This window comes from Equus caballus, chromosome 29, assembly GCF_041296265.1.
Source record: "Equus caballus isolate H_3958 breed thoroughbred chromosome 29, TB-T2T, whole genome shotgun sequence".
NCBI lineage: Eukaryota > Metazoa > Chordata > Mammalia > Perissodactyla > Equidae > Equus > Equus caballus.
This window is the reverse complement of record NC_091712.1, coordinates 24,256,617-24,272,773: the sequence shown is the minus strand read 5'-3', so window position 1 is coordinate 24,272,773 and position 16,157 is coordinate 24,256,617. Positions and strand designations below refer to the sequence as shown.

The following is a 16,157-nucleotide window of genomic DNA, read 5'->3' as shown; positions in this document are numbered from 1 at the left end:
TGTAAAATCTTTTGAGGTTACAATGGAGATAACTCACAAATGACTATAGATTTTTTTTTGTGGCGTGGCTAAAGTGATTCTTAGCTGATTTATTACCAAACGCCCAAATATTTAACAGGTAGAGCCAAGACAATGAACAGCATACTAAACAAGAAGCCGGTGTGGCTCAATTTCTTTTTAGAACCAGGTAGAATACAAAATAACCAATGCATTACCAAGACTGTAATTAGTATCTAAAAGAAAATGATATTGCTGACATCATATGATTTCTTTGAACTGAACTACGTTTTGGAAATGATTTATGGGTTTTTCTTTGTCTGAAGCATATTCTAGCTAAGTTTTCAAAACTGCTAGGCATTCTCCCTGAGGGTAAGTAAGAAGGCTGTGAAGTCGTGTTCTTCTGGTTCTTCAGTAATATGAGGACTTAAGAGTAGACACACTCTCAGACTCCCCCAAAAGTCAGCCTGTGTGTAGGTGAAATTGAACAGCTACCCCACAAGACTAGGGAACCATCAGCAGCTTCCAACATATATACATATATATATATATACATATCTTTCTAAGTCGCTTGAAAGAAATCACAAATATTAGAACATTGCTTTGGGTTACACACCAAACAGGTGAATTATCCCCTGGACCACCTGTACTTACTACTAAATTTGTTGTTAGTGCCATCTAGTCAATTCCAACTCCCACCCCTGTGGACAGCAGAGTGGAACCCTGCCAGGTCTTTTGCGCCATCCTCTTACCTTTGGTGCTGTGTCAGATAATGCCCTGCTGTTATTCGTAGGGTTTCCATGGTCAATTTTCTAGAAAGTGGATGGTCTTTCTTAGCTTGGAAGCTCGGATGAAACCTGCCCACCCTGGGTGACCCTGCTGGTATTTGAAATGCCAGTGGCAGAGCTTTCAGCATCACAGTGACACGCGGCCGCCACAGTATGACAACCGACAGACGGATGGTGTGGTTCTCTGACCAGGACACAGCAATGAAAGTGCTGAATCTTAACTACTACACCACTAGGGCTGGCCGTATATATATATATATATCCATTAGCTTTCTGTGTCTCAGTTTGCTCTTCTGTAAAATGGGGATAATGGTAGTACCCACCTTATAGAGTTGTTATGAGGATTAAATATTAATGTGTGTACAGCCCTTAGCACTATACCTTCCATAGAGTAAGCCTCCAATTAAAGTAATACGTCTATTACCTGGAAGGGAAAAGGGAATAAGCCATCTTCCCCGAAGCTGTCAAAGAGTGAAAAAAAAGGAAGACACATAGAGGTGACTCAGCCAGGAGCGTTTGGCAAAGAAGAGGCAGATGGATAGCATCAGTGCAGAAGACACTGCCCAGGAGGGGCCCATCCTGATTGCCATCGGTCTTCTCTGCTCAGGGGGCACTTTTTGTGGGGTCACTGTCTCCCAGTGGGTGGCCAGTGTAAGCAGGGGCAAGCTTTTTTTTTTTGAGGAAGATTACCCCTGAGCTAACATCTGCTGCCAATCCTCCTCTTTTTGCTGAGGAAGGCTGGCCCTGAGCTAACATCCGTGCCCATCTTCCTCTACTTTTATATGTGGGATGCCTCCCACAGCATGGCTTGCCAAGCGGTGCCATGTCCACACCCGGGAATCCAAACTGGCGAAGCCCGCCCGCCGAAGCAGAAAGTGCACACTTAACTGCTGCGCCACCTGGCCGGCCCCAGGGACAGGCTTTTGAATTCCCTTCCCAGGAGCTGTGCATTTGCTTTCCGACTGCTGTCATCTCTGAGCACAAGCTCCAGCTTGGGTGGCCTTGGAAGGAAGCCACTTTCTCCCCCTCAAGACTCGGGGTCCACCTAGAAATAAAAGGGGCTTCCCATCTTTTCCATGCCTTCAACTCTTATCTCTGTCTGGGGGAAAAGCACGTTGTCTACTTCCTTAAGCATGTATGGACAGATGCTTTTCTTGATGGAACTGTCTAATGAAAGAATCTTAAAGCATCCTCCAGATATATATTTAGAAATGTTGCCACAGTCCCCGCTTCCTGTTCAGGCATCTGTCATTTGGCGATTGCAGCCTGCAGGTGAGACTCTTCCAGTAGCCATGTGGCACCATGTTTGGGGGAATGAAGAGCCAAGAAGAACCATCATTATTGTTGTCAGCAGCCTTTCCTGATTGCTTTACTATTTTACTATCACTGGGCAAGTCACTGGCCTCCCTGGGACTCCAGTCCCTCCCTATGTAAAATGGGGGCGTTGGGTGAGCCTCTAACCCCTTCAAGCTGTGATGTCATATTTGATTGATTTGACCCCAGTCATGAGAAGTTGATGAACTCTAGGGTTGCTAACATGTTTCTTACATACTGATTGTAAAAACAATTTGACAGAAGCCCCTTCTACTCAATAACAATCTCAAAGAGATTGGATCTGGTGACCCGGAAGCTGCTATTACAGTGGCTCCCTTGGGCGCCATTCCCTCTGGTCTGACCTCTCCCAACCCTCACTTCACTTGAAGCAGGCTTTGCTATTATTTACTTCCTGGAGGCTGCCAAAAGTCTAGCCAGTTTGTCATAAAAAGTCCTGGGGTCACAAAACCCCCATGGAAGTGAAAGATTCTAATTCCAGCCAGGACAGGATTGGACTGACCAGGGTGAGTCTGTTCTAAATAAGTATCATCTAGGATTCTACTGTTGCTGGCAATTGCTGATGTAATAACTGGTCGATAATACTTTGAATAGGGTCATTTTCCAGACATGATTGTGATAACATTTTTCCAGGCAGCTAGCAACCGTGGAGAGAGGGTGGGAAAGAAAATTACTATCATGGGACTATGAGCTTGCTGTGAAATTGCAAAATTGGATTTCTCATGTATTTTAGGGATCACAAAGTGACCAACAAGAGAGGTTAATGCTGACTCCATCAGTGACTGGCAAACTCTAGGGCGAGTATAAATGAGCTCGTGGATGTTATGTCTGACCCTGATGGGATTTGCTCCCTGCATATTTCTAGCAGTCAGCTGTTTAAGTGTGTGGATATTCTACAGATGACGAGCATGAACTTGTCAGGTTTGGATCCAAGGTTTCGTAAATTATTTTGTAAACTTCTTGTGGGTAGGCATTGTCTAATACAGTTTGTCTTACCCAAAGTGCCTGCCTTCATCATGCTCAGAACAGAGGTTCAGCTGCTTCAAACGCTTTTTGAGATGAAGAGAGGAGATATCTATATACAGAAATAAATTGCAAGCGTGTTCAATACATATTTTCAGTGAAAATGTGGTCCCCTTTTCTGTGAGAGAAGCTCATAGGTACTCTTGAGTAAATTAGTTTAACATGTCCCCTTTCCATTTTATCATTCTGGTTTGGGGACCCAGAGAACTTAAGTCATATCCAAATGCACAAAACAAGACATTTTCTTAAAGCAATTAATATCTCCCCCCAGTTTATTAGGCTTGAACGCTGTCAGGGAGTATTACTGGGGATTCCAAAATCTAAACTATTTCATAAAACATGCAAAATGATTTAAAGTTAGCAAGAGTTCATTTCCTAATAAGCTGAACCATTGCGTATGTGCCGCCTTCTCTTTTCCTGAGAGCTTTGCAGGGCCCAGGAGTACATATCAGCCCATTCCTCAGCACGACTCAGAAATTGTTCCAAGGCTTCAACTTGAAGAGTATGGGTGTTTGCATCTCTTTTTAGTTATTTTTTTAAATTATGATATATTGTAGATCTATAAATAGTATAGATGACAGTATAATGAACACTCAGTGTACTGGCCACCCGGTCTAAAAAGATCACAAACCCAATTGAAGTCTCCATGAAAATTTATCACCCTCTCCCCTCCCCAGTTTTAAAAATTCTATTTCTGGCTATCTTTAATTTTTATATAGATTGTATCATACTGTATGTATCCTTCTTTAAAAACTTTTTTTGTTTGTTTAGCAAGATATTTTTGACATTTAACCACGTTGACAGACGTAGCTTTATCTTGCTCACTCTCACTGAGGTTTGGTATTTGAAGTGAATAGACCAAAAATTGTTTTCAGCTGCTCTTATCGATCAGTTGTTTCAAATCTTTCTCAGTTTCAAAAACTATTGTGTTAAGCATTCTTTAACATTTCTCCGTATCGCTTCTGCAAGAATCTCTTGAGGCATGTGTATGGAGGAGTGGGATTGCTGGGTCGGAGGGCACCCACATCTTTACCAAGACTGGCTGTTGGCAAATTGCTCTGTAAAGTGGTCTGTGCCAATTTACAGCTTTCCTGAACAGTGTCCCTATCGCTCCACATTCTCACTAGCCCTTAGTATCAGAATTTTTCATTTTTACCAATTCAGTGAATGTGAAATAGTATACCTTATTGTTTGAATACGCATTTCTCTGATTGCTACTGAAGTCAAGCAACTTTTTATATCTTTTTAGCCATTCAGATTTCCTGTTCTGAAAATTATGCTGTTATCAATTTTCGCTCATTTTTTAAGGTTTTCCTTTTCTTAGGGGTCTATAGGATTTCTTTATAATATTTGGTCACTAATAATCTCCCAGCCTGTGGTTTTTGATTTTCAGATGTTCTCTCTTAATTAACAAATAATTCGTTAATTATTTTTAAAGTTTTCTGTTTAATAACGTTTTTCATAGCCTGGGATCATAAAGCTATTTCTCCAAATTGTTTTCCTAAACATTTTAAAGTTTTTTTTCCTCTCATTTAGCTTTTAATTTATCTGCAATTGAATTTTATAAATCATGTGAGATAGGAATCTAATTTTATTTTGCTTTTCCATGCAAATAACTAATTATGCTAGTATAACTTATTGAATGGAATCTTTTTAGCTGGGAATGGGTGAATTTTTATTAATTCAGTTTGGGTTGGTTTTGCTTCCTGAAACTAAGGAATCAGGTTATTATCAATTCTGGGAAAACTTAAGACATTATCTCTTTAAATATTTTCTTTCCTGCATTTTCTTTATTTTCTTGTTCTGGAACTCTTATTAGAACTATATTGGGGGCCGGCCCCATAGCTGAGAGATTAAGTTCATGCGCTCTGCTTTGGCAGCCCAGGGTTTCACTGGTTCAAATCCTGGGCATGGACATGGGACTGCTCCTGCTCCGAGGCGGCATCCCACATGACACCACTAGAAGGACCCACAACCAAAAAAAATACACAACTATGTAGTGGGGCCTTTGGGGAGAAAAAGGAAAAATAAACTAAAAAAAAAAGAGAACTATATTGGACCTTCTAATTCTATCTTCCATGTTTCTTGACTTGTTTTTCATAATTTTCACATCCTTGATTCTCTGTCTTGCCTTCTGTGCAATTTCCTCAGATTTAAGCTCTCTCTTACTAATCTTTCCTTCAGCTGTGTCTAATATGCTGGTTAACATTTCCATTAAGTTTTAATTTCAATGACTATAATTTTCATTTATATAACTTGTATTTTATTCTTTTTCAAATCTATCATCTTTTTTATAGTGTCATTTTTTCATGTGTTCAATTTTTCTTTTGTCTTTGTTTTGGCATACTGATTTTTTTTTTTTTTGAGGAAGATTAGCCCTGAGCTAACATCTGCCACCAATCCTCCTCTTTTTGCTGAGGAAGACTGGCCCCGAGCTAACATCCGTGCCCATCTTCCACTAGTTTTTATATGTGGGACACCTGCCATAGCATGGCTTGCCAAGCTGTACCATGTCCACACCTGGGATCTGAACTGGCGAACCCTGGGTTGCCAAAGCAGAATGTGTGAACTTAACCACTGTGCCACCGGGCCAGCCCCACAGCATACTGATTTTTTATCTCTGATAATTTTATGATCTGAAGTTCTTCCACCGTGTGTTGAGTAGGTTGATTTTTCAGTCTAATTTTCCTGTTTATTTGTAAATTTTGAACTGTGAACTCACCTTAAGTGCGACTTATCGGTGGGAATCTTGTACAACCTCCAGAGCAATTTTTAATCTTCTACTGCCAAGGATATCTGCAGCTTGGCAGGACTTTTTTTTGGTTATCTTTTTGGCTCAGACATCTCCAGCCAATGGAATAGGCTCATGATCATACATTTTTTGGAGAGAGAATTAATTTTTCCACTCCAAGCCTAGGCCAAGATAAACTGTCTTCTTTTTTTGGATGGCATTTTTTTTTTTTCTTAGTACACCTTTTGCAGAGAGGTAAAACTTCTGGAAGCTCTCTTGATTTGGGAGCCTCAGTTCTATCTCCCTTTCCTCAAAAAAGCTTCAGGCTTTATCCATGACTCACATGGTGATTAAGAACCCAACCTGTTGGTTGCAAAGACGTGCAAAACCCTGTAGAGTTGTCTAGCATTATTCGCTAATTTGTACCTTTCTAGTTTAAGTTTCTCAGTCGTTTTTGGCCACTGTAGATTTCTCTTGCCTTATTACCTTTAGTTTTATAGCAGGAACATTTTCAGGTTTCCCAACTCTCAAACTGCCAGCAACGAAAGTCTGTTTGCTTAACTCTTAAAGCTTAGGCTATTCAGATAGGAGTCCTGGGTTAGAAAGAAAAGGATTCAAATAGTAATAGAGCCAAACAATCATAGAGAATAATATAAAGGTGTTTACCTTAGAAATTGGTTTTGTGCTTTTTGCCTTCAGTAAGCTGTATTTACAGGAAAACAACTTGCTCTTGACTGAAAATGTTTCTATTCTTTCAACAGGATGGTACTAAGTGTCTAGTATCTGCATGAAAGCATGGGATGCACTTCAGATTTCAGCGTATTGACTCCTGACCTATTTCTCTCTTGGTCAAAAGAGAAACAAACCCATGTTTAAATTGGGAAAATGACAATCAATGCTGTGCAGATCTTTCATGTAAAAAATGTGTCCTTAAAACAAAACAAGGAGATTAAATGGTGCTGGAATTTTGACAATGTTGTCATGAACTGCTGCCCATTAAAAGCAATTAACTGGGGTTGGCCCTGTGGCATAAGGGTTAAGTTCGCACATTTTGCTTTGGTGACTCAGAGTTCGCTGGTTGGGATCCTGGGTGTGGACCTATGCAGCAGCTGTCAAGCCATGCTGTGGTGGTGTCTCACGTGTAAAGTAGAGGAAGATGGGCACGGATGTTAGCCCAGGGCTAATCTTCCTCAAAAAAAAAAAAAGAAAAAGAAAAAAGAAAAAAGAAGCAATTAACCCATTGTTCTTTATTAACTGGCCATGCAGTTTATGCAACTCAAAGGGCTCACAGTCTGAATCTGCTCTGATCTTGTTTTACAAGTAATTATGACCCAAGTATCTACAATTATACATATGTGTCTGTCCATTTTGCTCCCTTAGAAATAGTATCATCCTATTTGTACTTATCTAGAAAAGAAACTTTTCCAGTTCAGCGAACTTGGTTTACTTGGCAAGAGAATGCATAAGGACACCCGTTTACATCTGTTGATTTGGCAGAGAGTTAAAGAACATGGTGGGTAATGCCCTTCATCCAGGCTCATCTCTCCTGAAAGGTCACTGCAATGGATTTTGAAGCCAGGTGTTCTTTTGAGAAAAAAAAAAATCAGAACTTAAAAAATAATTCAAATATTATGGCCATACTAGAAAGTTTCTATACCCTTAAAGGGCTGAGGGAACTCTAGGTATAAGCACCAAGTAACAAAAACTATTCCTTGAGCCAAAAGAGACCCCAGGAAGTCTGTTTAAAGGTCACTATGACCTTGAAGCAAGCTGGAGCACATCTCTCTTCCCATGGCCCCAAAATATTGTGAGGTAACTCAGAAACCACAAAGGACACCCTCGAGTATGAAGACAGAGGGCAAACATCCATTCGTGCATTGCTGTGGCATCTCTGACCTTTCTCTCACCAGTGCCTGAGATGTCCACGGGATTCCAACAGCTGAGGGTGATGGAAAAAAGTCTGTAGAAATATTTTGCTTCTCCTGTGGTTGAGTTGACTAACAGGGCTGAGAAGATGCCGTGTTTCTTAGAATTGAATTTGTGAGTTTTTTGACTCCATAAGTCATCAATGAAGGAATGACTCATTTAAAAACACTTAAAGAGAGTCTACTAAGTGCTTGGGTTGAAGTGACAGAGGCAATTAAAAATTGATTCCTGCCCTAAAGGAACTCACAGGGAGGTGCAGGAGGCAGAGAGGTCAATAAGTCAGTTCAATATGATATGATAAGAGTTAGGGATATGATAAGAGTAATGTGGGTGGAGGAGGGGTCCAGGTCCAATCGTGGGAGTGTGGGGGAGAAGGTCAGGAAGGGATTCCCAGAGGAGGTGACCTCTGACTTGAGTAAAAACAGAATTGTGGCATTAGCTAATGCTAAGGCAGTAATCATATTGCAACATATAAGTGCATCAAACCAACACCTTGTACAGCTTAAACTTGCACAACGTTATATGTCACTTATATCTCAATTGAAACAAAAGGGAATTGCATGTGTGTTTGCCAAGTGAACTCTTCTCAACCATAAGAGAAAAGCAAAACTTAGGTATCCTTTGGTTAGGAACAAGGCAGGTATGGCTATTTCTTGAAAGGAACTGTCTCATTTGATTATTCTTGTTTTGCTTTATTTTGTTGCCTTGGTAACGTAGCCTTTACTATTATGTGCGGTGTTACTTTCAGAAGCAAAAGCGTTTCACCCTCTGAATAGCTTAGACGTTCCATGTCATAACGCACATCGGGGGAGTGCCTGCTCTATCACCTACTGCTGGACCAGGCTACCTGCCTGGAGGAGATGCCACGAAAGGGTGACAATGGACATTTCCATTACAGTCTGGGTCTTCTCAGGCATGATGTCAACTGGAAGAGAGAGAGTGGCTGCAGCCTGAATCCTAGCCTGAGGGTCAGGATAAAACTAAATGCACTTTATAACTGCAGTGAGTAGAGCAACGCTCTGACCAGTTGCTTTGGACTCTGCACTGGGGAGTAGACGAATGCAAACAATGGACCGAAATGAAGGGGAGCTTTAGGACGGAGGCATGGATGAGAGAGGACTCTGAGAAGTTCTGAGGACAGGGGCTTCTTCATCTCTGTTCCACTGAATTGACAATTTCTCACAAGAAGTTTTGAAAATTCCTCATTTTATCGTTGAAAGGAAACAATTTAATTCAACACAATTACATTGTTAACTCTTGTACAGCTACTATAATGAATTCTGGGTTTATATTGATGAAAAAGACTTATTTCTGCCTCAGGTTGCTCACAGAGTAGACAGACTCTTAAACAGGTAACCAAAATGCAGTGATAGAATGGATTTGGCTAATTCGTGCAAAGATTCTATCCCCGTGATCTCATTACCCCTGATTCCCCGGCCAGGTGTGATAGATACAGTGCAGGGGAGATGGTCAGGCTCTGATTTTCTATCCTAGATCTACCCAGAGCTGTTCATCATTCCGTAATTTTCTTTGCATTTCACACCTCCAGATCCCAGTCATAGTTAATAGCGTGTCACTTTACCTCGCCACTTCTGTGGAATTTCCTGGCTGCATGCAAACTCAGCTCTCTAAGAGAATTAGGCTGTCTCTAGACCACATCTGTCCCTGAACCCCTGCCTCTGCTTGGGTCTCCTTGTCCCAACGTTAACCTTGGCCCCTATTTATCCTCAATCCTTCATCTCGTCCTCTTCCCCCCTTCAAAAACCTTTTGCTCAGTTCCTGCCATTCTTGAACCCTTGTGGATTTCAGCAAGACAGAGCTAAAATGAAAAATGGAACAAACACTCAAAGGAGTTGCATCCTGGATCATTGAACCTCATTGGTGCACCTGCAAAAATAGAGCCAGGATCTTGAAAGAACGGAAGGTGGCAGTAGAGGAACGAGCATACTTTCTGGTCCCGGTGCTGAAGAAAAGCCAAATCCAGGATTCCAGCTTCACTCAATTTTCTCTCACAGATGTATTACTTCTCTTCGTGTTGCCATTTCTCTTCTTTTTATCCCTTTCTAATTCAGTCTTTCATCTCTCCTCTCTGATTCTTTCTCCATGTTCCCCCAATTGCTTTGGAAGGCTTTGTGCTAGCTGAGATATCATTTCTAGTTGACTTTTTCCAAGAAATATTAAATCTGCCATCCTTTGCCTTTTCATCCATTTAAGCCTTACTTAAATGAATGGGTTCTAGGAACTAATACAACAACTTACATTCTCTACCATCTTTAATACAAAACTTACCGAAATAATACTGGGTGGGTAAAATTAGCAAACGTGTGATTTTAGGCAATTGCCTGTAGAATTTTTAGCGAGTTGCTAAACTACTTAAGTAACTTCCTCAGGAGAATCTATATCAGGGATCAGCTAACCATCACCTGAGGGTCAAATCTGGTCTGCAACCTGTTTTTGTAAATAAAGTTTTATTGGAGCATTGCCACGCTCATTTGTTTACCTATAGCCTATGAGTGCTTTTGCACGACAATGGCAGAGTTAAGTAGTCATGACAGAGACTGCATGGCCTGCAAAGCCTAAAATATTTCCTTTCTGGCTCTTTACAGGGTTTGCTGACCGCTGCTCTAGGTGTCTGTATTAATCCACCCGCTAAGTTGTGCTGCAGAAGGAAATGATTGAAAACCGCAGTGGCTTACAACAAAGGGGCACTTCTCACTCACGTGACATGACCTTTGAGGGTCAGCTTTGATGTTTCACTCCAGGCTGCAGGCTGGAAGAGCAGACCCCATATGGAACAGTGCTGATTTAGGAAAGAGGGAGAAGAGAGAAGGCAGAATCACAATAGCTCTTGAAGGTGGCACATGTCAGTTTCACTCATGTTTCATTGGCTAAGAAAGTCGCAAGGCCACACACGTGGGGAAGGAAATATATTCCTCCTTAGGGACTTCTGGGAGGGAGAGGCCTGGTGAGGAAGATCCAGAGAAAACTCTGGAAATAATACAGTCTATTACAGTGGCTGTTAGGCTTTTGTTAAGAGTTCAGAATAAAAATGAAAACTACAAGGTCTTAGGGCAGAAAGGCTAATCATTTTTGTCTTCTCTTCCTTTGAAGCAGGTCAAACAGTATGAGTCCTACAATGAGTACGGCCTCAGAATGCTATGTGTTCCGAGGGTGACAAAGGAAGCTCAGATCCTCTGGATTCCTGGCAAGACCCTCCACCTCGCTCTCCCCCATGCTGGCCCTCACAGCCTCCTCTTCGCTCTTTGCTTGGAGAATCTCAGGATCCATCTCACCATTTCCCTTGCATCACAGATTGAGTTTCCTGAGCAGGAGATTTGAACACAGATGGTTCACTGGGGAGTTCTCTCAGCATCGCCAGCTGTCGGGGGAATGGAAGGCAGCAGAATGGGCCCGGGCAGAGTAGTGGCAGCAGAGGCCCGCAAAGATCCTGTAATGCCAGGAAGAGTTCCGAAACTTTGATGATTTTTTAGAGTGGCTGTGAGCAAGGTAGGCCAAGGGGCCAGGCATTTATCTCTCTCCATTGACCCATCATTGAGGGGACTGAGTGAGCCCAGGAAGCGGTGTGATGTTGAGTGAGGGAGCTCTCTTCATCCACGGGCAGTTCAGGGAGGGGCACTCGGCTAAGAGCTGTCAGCACTGCCATCCCACAGCTGAGACATGAGTGCTTCAGTCCTGGAAAGGGGCGTGGGGATCTGGGCAGAGCACTGCAGCATTTACCACACCTGTCTACTGCAAGCACCCTCAGAAGTGCAGGACTCAGGGCGCCCAGGTTTCCCCATCCCCTGGATTCTCATCTCCATTCAGCTCTGCACATTCTCTTTCCTGTCCCGGTCACCCAGCCCTCCCCAAACCCTGACTCTCCTACTGTGCTCTTTGAAATTCACAGGCAGTCACCAGCACTCTTGTCTATATCTGCAGATTCTTCTCTCACAATTCCCTGCCTCTTCATGCTCTAAGTGAAACCTAGCTCTTCCCCGAGGCCACTTCATCTTCAGCAGACCTTCAAAGGATGCTGCTTTCTCACCTACACCCTGTACCCCTTGGACACAGAGGTGGGATAGGTGTCCTCCCTGTCTCCACATTGCCACTTCCAGGCTTTGCTCCTTCCTGCCTCCCTAGTACTCCCAGCTCCAAATCTCCAATCAAGAGAGTGCCGTTCACCACCTCTCCGTGTTGCAGACCAGTGGGTCACTCCCACTCATTCCTTGAAGACTTTAGCTCCTGGCACCCTGTAAGTCTTACTAACACAAGTCCTGTCATCATTCTTGTGATATAAATGTCCACATAGAGGTTGCTCTTAATGCATCTGCCCCCTGATTTGTTATTTCCCCTCCTAGAGTAGTCTTTGGTTCCACTCTATCTCATCAAATTATCCTCGTTCATAGTCTTGACCTTGTTACCAATGATAACAATCCATCCAAGTTCCCGTTATAAGCACCCCATGCTCCAGCCATCATCTTGTGTCTTTCCAACTCATTTCCTCAGGGATTCTAACTCGAATAATTGACTCCATTGGGACCTCAAATACGACCTTTCCTCTGTCCCTCTCTGCCCAGCTGAGATGTCTTGGTTCATCATGTACACATTGTCAATTGCATTGCTCCCCTTGGTCCTCCTCACCTGGAAAAAGTTCAACTCTTCACCCATTGCAGTTGGACAGGGCTTGAGAAAACCGTGCTTGTTAAATGCATGGACTGTCTTAGTCCATTTCAGCTGCTAGAACAAAATACCAGAGACCGGGAATGTGAAACATACCCAGAAACAATAGAAATTTATTTCCTCCAGTTCTGGAAGCTGGAAAGTCCAAGATCAAGGCACCAGCATGGGCGAGTTCTGGTGAAGGGCCTCTTCCTGGAGCCTTCTGGCTGTGTGCTCCCATGGTAGATGAGGAGAGGAAGATCGGTGGGGTCTCTTTTCTAAGAGTACTAATCCCATTCATGATGAGTCCATCCTCGTGACCTAAGCATCTCCCAAAGGTCTCTGAATACCATCACATTGGGCACTAGGATTTCAACATATGAATTTTGCGGGGACACAATAGCATTGACCTAAAGTGAGGTCATAGGGCTATAGGTCATAGCTATAGTTACCTAGTCTGTTTTCTTCCTGACTTTCCTGTTTTCTTCCTGACTTTCCCACTTTCTCCTTTCCCTTCAAACACCCAACATCTTCTCACTCTCAGCTGATGACTTTGTATTTTACTGAGGAAATAGAAGCAAACATAAGACTCTTTCCACATGTTCCCTCCTATCTCCATCTGTACCCATAGAGTCTGACTTCCCTCTTGATCCTACAGAAGAACAGTCTTTATTTCTATCTCAAGCCAACACCCCAAACCCGCACTTATGTGGTAGATCCTTCTCCTTTTTACATACTGAAGGACACTGTTCCAGTGTTTGTCTCCTCCCTCTTGTACGTTATCAAATTATTCTTGTCTACTATATCATGCTATCAGCGAACAGATATGCTGCCATTTCTTCCATCTTAAAATGCCTCTCTTGATCCCATATCCTCCTCCAGCAACTACATTTCTCTGTGTCTCTGGATAGCAAAACTCAGAAGAGTTGTCTTTACTCATTATCTCCTTTCCCTGTCCTTCGCCACACTGCAATCAGATTTTCATCCTCTTCCCCTCACCAATCCACTAAAAAGGCTGTCACATTGTAGCTTTGATGGTCAGTCCTCTGTCCTTATTGGACTTGACTTCTCAGCAGCATTGGACAAAGTTGGTCACTTTCTCTGTCTTGAAATACACTCTTCTCTCAGCCTCCAGAATACCACAGACTCCGGTTTTCTTTCAACATTGCTGGCTGGTCCTTCCCAGTCTCCTTTGCTTGCCCCTCCTCAACCTCCACATTGCTAAATACTACAGTACTTCAGAGATTCTCCAGCAGACATCCTCTCAGCTCTGACTATGCTCTCTCCTGGGGGAGCTCACCTGGTTCCAAGACTTTAAATGCCATATAGCTCCCAAGCTTATTTCCACACTCTGAACCTCTGCTTTGATATTCAGACTCATATATCTAGTTGCTCACTTGACATTTCCACTTGGATGTCTCACGGGCAGCTCAGACTTAATGTGTCCATCTCCAGACTCCCGATAATAGCTGTCATGTGGCTGCTTTGAGAATCAAGTGAAGCAATGCATGTGCTGTATCTTAGACTATCCGTCATGGTAAACACTCAAGAAATAGTAACATTATTATAATTGCATTGAGCAGGTACTCAAATATTTGTTGAATAAATGAATATTACAGTTAATTGCTAGGGTAATAATATACTGTCTTAGGTAGTCAGTAATAATAAGTATATGTTGATGGTAAAGAGAATAAGTAACATAGCTTGTTTTTTATCCAATAAATATTTGATGTGTACTATGTACCAGGACCAGTTATAGAATATAGCAGAAAAGACCAGATAGAATCCCTTCTTTCTTGAAGTTTACATTCTGAGGGGTGGAGGGGGAAGGTGACAAATAAACAGTATGTGTAAATAAACAAATATATACTATGTCGGATATTGAGAGACGCAATGGAGAAAAATAAAGTGGGGAAGAGAGATTGAGGGTGCTAGGGATGTGGTGGGGAGGCTGTTTTTGGTAGCATGGTGTATTAGTACATTATTGCTGTGGAACAAATTACTCCTGAACTTAAAGTAACAACAAACATTTATTATCTCCCACAGTTTCTGTGGGTTAGGAATTTCAGAGCACCTTAGCTGGGTGGTTCTGGCTCAGAGCCTCTTAGAAGTGTACAATCAAGGTGTTGGCTGAGGCTACTGCCATCTGAGAGCTTGACTAGGCCTGGAGTTGGCTCCCTCACAGGCTGGCAAGCTGGTGTTGCCTGTTGGCAGGAGGCCTTCGTTGCTCGCCATGTGGACCTCTCCACAGAGCTGCTTGCATGTCCTCGTGGCAGAGCAGTTTGTTTCCTCAGAGAAGGTGATCCATAAGGGATCAAAGGGGAAGCCTCATGGTTTTTTGGGGGGGGGGGGGTTTGGTGAGGAAGATTGGCCCTGAGCTAGCATCTGTTGCTAATCTTCCTCTTTTGGCTTGAGGAAGATTGTCCCTGAGCTAATGTCTTTGCCAGTCTTCCTCTATTTTGTATTTGGGATGCAGCCACAACATGGCTTGATGAGCAATGTGTAGGTGCATGCCTGGGATCCTAACCCATGAACCCTGGGCCACCAAAGCGATGTGTGAGAACTTAACCACTATGTCACTGGGCCAGCCCCAGAAGCCTCATGTTTTCTATGAGCTAGTCTCCGAAATCACACATTGTCATTTCCACAATATCCTGTTGGTTACACAGGTCCAACAGGTTCAATGTGGGAGAGGACGACAAAAGGGTGTCAATACTAGGAAGCAAGGATCATCGACAGCCATCTTGGAAGCTGGCTACCACATGGCTGCAAATTCTTTGACACTCTATTGACAAATGGGGTCAGTATCACTCTTCTATCTTGGGAGGTGAAGAGTGCTCAGTGACTGCTTAGGCCAATAGACTATAACAGAAGTGACACTATACTAGTTTCTGAGCCCAGGCCTTAAGGACTGGGGGCTTTGACTTACTGCTTCTTGGAATGGAACACTTGTTCCATCATGTAAGAAGTCTGACTACCCTGAGACCACCATGCTGTGAGGAATCCCAAATTAGCCAGTAGAGAGACACCGGACATCTGAAAGAAGAAGCCTTCTGATGATTCCAGCTCTAGCCTCTATTTGACTGCAACTGTATGGAGGCTCCCAGAGCTATAAGAGATAATAGTAAATTGCTGTGTAAATCACCAGTTTTGTGATGGTTTGTATCACAGCAGATGATGGGAAGTCAGGGAAAGCTACTCGGAAAAGACAGCATTCCAGCAAGGATCTGGTTATTTGAGGGAAGGGCCATCCAGGGAACAGAAAAAATAAGTGAAATAGGCCATGAAATAGGAGTGTGCTTGGTGAATTTGAAGAACAGCAAGGGGGCCGATGATGAATCAAGGTGAGAGAATCAGATAAAAGTAAGTGATGAAGTTAGAGAGGTGGCTGGGGACCAGATCCTGTTGGGGCTTTGAGTTTGTTATGAAGACTTTCAATTTTAGTTGGAGAGATATGGGAAGCCATTGAAAGGGTTTGCTTAACCAGAGAAGTGACATAATTCACTTATATTTTAAGTGGCTCAGCCTGGTTGTTCTGTGGAACATAAATTGTAGGGAGGCAGGAGTGGAAGCAGAAGAGCAGTTGAGAGACTACTCCTTTATAGCCCAGGAGGGTAGAGTTGGAGGTGATGGGGATTAATAGAATTCTGGAAGTGTTTTGAAAGTAGAGTCAACAAGATTTACTTATAGATTGCATGTGA

The 16,157-nt window shown here is 42.7% G+C and overlaps 1 non-coding gene across 1 annotated transcript in view; it reads left to right on the top strand.

The window, feature by feature from the left end:
• The window catches only part of OTUD1 (OTU deubiquitinase 1), a 102,133-nt gene that overhangs the window by 72,098 nt on the left and 13,878 nt on the right, over window positions 1–16,157 (top strand). The window contains exons 5-6 of the transcript XR_011433893.1: window positions 10,404–10,651; window positions 10,912–11,304. This is a non-coding gene — a transcript (OTU deubiquitinase 1). The remainder of the gene's footprint in view (window positions 1–10,403; window positions 10,652–10,911; window positions 11,305–16,157) is intronic.